Here is a 3,477-nt window from a genome sequence, read left to right as displayed (position 1 = left end):
GCCGGCATACTGCCCCACATCAATAGATTGAAACAAGCAGGTATTCTAGTAGAGTGTCAGTCGGCTTGGAATACACCGATCCTGCCAGTCAAAAAGGAAGGAGGACAGGACTATAGGCCTGTACAGGATCTCAGGCTAGTCAACCAGGCTACTGTGACTTTACACCCCACTGTTCCAAACCCCTATACCTTACTTAGCCTCCTCCCACCAAGGACTAAAGTTTATACTCGCCTAGATCTCAAGGATGCCTTCTTCTGCATACACCTTGCCCCAGCATCACAGCCCATCTTTGCCTTTGAATGGGAAGATCCAGTCGGGGGCACCAAGTAACAGCTCATCTGGACTCCTCTACAAGGGTTTAAGAACTCCCCAGCCATCTTTGGGGAAGCCTTGGCTTCTGACCTGAACTCATTCCATCCGGAAGAGTATGGATGTTGGCTCCTACAATATGGGGAGGACCTGCTGCTGGCCGCCGAGACCAAGGAAAAATGCTGAGAAGGGACAAAAGCACTGCTCCAGCTGCTGATGGAAGCAGGTTACCAGGTGTCAAAGAAGAAGGCACAGATCTGCAAGGAGGAGGTAAGGTATCTGGGGTTTGTTTTAAAGAAGGACACAAGGTTCCAGACCCTAGTTGGGTCCTATATATTGATGGCACTAGCCTGATAAAACAAGGACAATGGCTGTTAGGTTAGCCAAAGCAGAAGGGGCCATCAAGACTGAAAAGGGATGGCGGGAATTGCCAAATGGCAAATTATTGGTACCAGAAGAGCTGGCACACAATCTGGTAAGACAAACACACCAAGCGACCCACCTAGGTCATGCTGCCTGCTCACAGGTTAATGCTGCCTCTCAGGTATTCAGACAAAAACCTCTGGGTATTTAGCGGAAAGGCACGCTGCCCTTTGAACACTTGGGAGTGGACTTCACTGAAATGAAACCTCACCGACACTACCATTACCTGCTGGTCATGGTATGTACGTTCTTGGGATGGGTAGAAGCTTTTCCTACCTGGAATGAAAGAGCATCAGAAGTAGCCTGGTGCCTGCTTAGGGAAATAGTTGCCAGATTTGGACTTCCTACCAGCATTGGTTCAGACAATGACCCGGCTTTTGTAGCTGATTTAGTACAACAAGTAAGCAAAACTTTAAACATCAAATGGAAACTGCACACTGCATATAGGCCCAGAGTTCTAAGATGGTGGAATGAACCAACCGGACATTAAAGAGACTCTCCAAGTGGATCATAGAGACTGCTCCTGGGTGGACTTGCTTCTGACGGCTCTGCTCAGACTCAGGATGACCCCACAGTCCCAAGGCTATTTTCCATATGAAATTGTCCCATAATAAAACAGGTGTCAACAAATTTGCCTCAGGTAATGAGGAATAGGATTTCACAGCAGATGGAACTGGGTAAGGTAATAAATCGGGTAACTAAGTTTGTATAAGAAAAGGGTGCCGTTCCCCCTTAGGGAACAGATTCATGAGTTTACTCTTGGTGACCAAGTATGGGTCAAAGATTGGAAACATGATTTTCTCGCCCCTTGGTGAAAGGGCAGTTAAAGTTGCAGGTATTGTCCCTTGGATCCATCATACGAGGACGAAGAGAACATACCACACAGACCCAAAAAACACTGAGTGGACTGCACAGAGGGACCTCGCCGACCCTCGAGAAACTAAGACCATCCTTAAGAAGAAGGAAAAGAAGATCCTGGACGAGCCCCTTCAGGATAAAGCCGCACAATCAACTCCTGCTGCTTGGCCTCATCAACGTGATTTTGAATTTAACTTTCGTTTCAACTCAGGACAATGTTTTCATCTCATGGGCACATTCCTACGCAGACTTCCACAACACTTCCAACTGCTGGGTATGTAGGGCTATGCCTCTGTCAGTGATGGATGGACTTCCTTGGTGGGTGTCACCACTCTGCCAAGGAGATTTTAAACCACTCTGCTCTTTTCTGGGATGACAAAAAGAGACTTTCCTCTCTCTTGCCAATCATAACTTCTCCTTGCTTTCTTGGTGTAAGACCTACAGTTAATAGACTTGGGTCATGGGGAAACATTTGATATAAATGCCAGTGTAACAAAAGCTTAACCTACTTATTGTAAATCTACCTTATTTACATGCTAGGTGGACAAGATCCGTGTTTCAATGGTATGAGTATATTGCTGCCTTATTCGTACCCTCTATAGGGACAACAGATATCATGATTAAAGTAGAGGCCTTGACTAATTTCACAAAACAGGCCCTCCTAGATAGAACAAAAGCCATCCAAGCCTTAAATGAAGAGCAAATCCAAATGAGAAAAGCGGTAATTCATAATAGAATGGCTTTGGACATACAGCTGCTCAAGGAAGGACTTGGGCTATAATTAAGGTTGAATGTTGTACATACATTCCTCACTTGTCTGGCAATGTATCGACTGCTATAGATGACATGAAAAACCAGGTAAAAGCAATGTCAAATGAAAACATTCCATTCTGGACTTTGGTCCTATCTTGGGTGAAGGGCGATTGGTGGAAAACTATATTTACCACTGTTGTAGTTGTCTTGACAGTTCTGCTTTGTGGACCCTGAATTTTACAGTGTATTATGAACTCTGTAACCCAAAGGTTGATGTCATTCTCCCAAATTGGCAGTCGGAGAGCCAGGGTGCAATATATCCCTATGAATGATGCTCATAATATGAGTTAAGAGCATCAAGAGTGGGGAATGAAGAAAGAATTCATAGGGGCTGGACCCCATCTTAGACCTGTTCATGCTGATCATGCTCGGCCACCTTTCCAATAGACTCTGAACCCTGTGTTTAGTGCCTATGAAAACAACAACAGAAGGATAAGACCCCCTCCAGACAGGGGAACCTTGAAGATCGTATCTAGGTTATTCATCGCCTAAGAGAAAACATACACTAATCACCCCTTCCTCCAGATAGGCCATAAATTGTTCTGTATCAATCGGAGTGTAACCTCGGGTTTATTGATTATTGGCTAATTGTTTGACTGTTTGAGCACATGAGCACATAGCACGTGAATGATGGGGTTATTGGGATTGTATTTTCCTTGGTTTATGTAGGTCTCAAGGAATTTGGAGTGGTGGGTTCAGACACGTACACATGGGGTATAAAAGATTTTCACAAATGCTGGTCAGGGTCCTTGGCTAAGAGGAGACTCTGCCTAGGGCCCACCGGTGTAATAAACTGCACTCCACTATCTACATTGTCCTTCTGAGTGAGTTTGTTTCCCGGAACGCGTGGCTACAACACTAAAAAAAATAATAATAATAATAACTCCTAAAAAATATAAATGTGATATGAGCTTTTAGATAAACTATTAAAAATAATTATACTTAGAAATGTCCGTCTAAAATAGTCTCTCCAGATTTTGGTAACCTGAATTTCTATCATTGTGCTAAACTAAGTAATGAAAATGTATTTAATATCTAGGTCATTTCCATATAAATAACTTTCTAAAACAGTCA

The 3,477-nt window shown here is 43.8% G+C and overlaps 1 pseudogene; it reads left to right on the top strand.

Moving 5' to 3' along the window:
- Positions 1-676: 676 nt before the first annotated feature.
- Positions 677-3,206, top strand: LOC133258022 (endogenous retrovirus group PABLB member 1 Env polyprotein-like; annotated as a pseudogene).
- The last annotated feature ends 271 nt before the right edge of the window (positions 3,207-3,477 follow it).

The sequence above is a fragment of the Bos javanicus genome, chromosome 12 (assembly GCF_032452875.1).
Source record: "Bos javanicus breed banteng chromosome 12, ARS-OSU_banteng_1.0, whole genome shotgun sequence".
NCBI classification, from domain to species: Eukaryota; Metazoa; Chordata; class Mammalia; order Artiodactyla; family Bovidae; genus Bos; species Bos javanicus.
The sequence above is the reverse complement of the archived record's forward strand: the minus strand, read 5'-3'. Positions and strand labels throughout refer to the sequence as shown.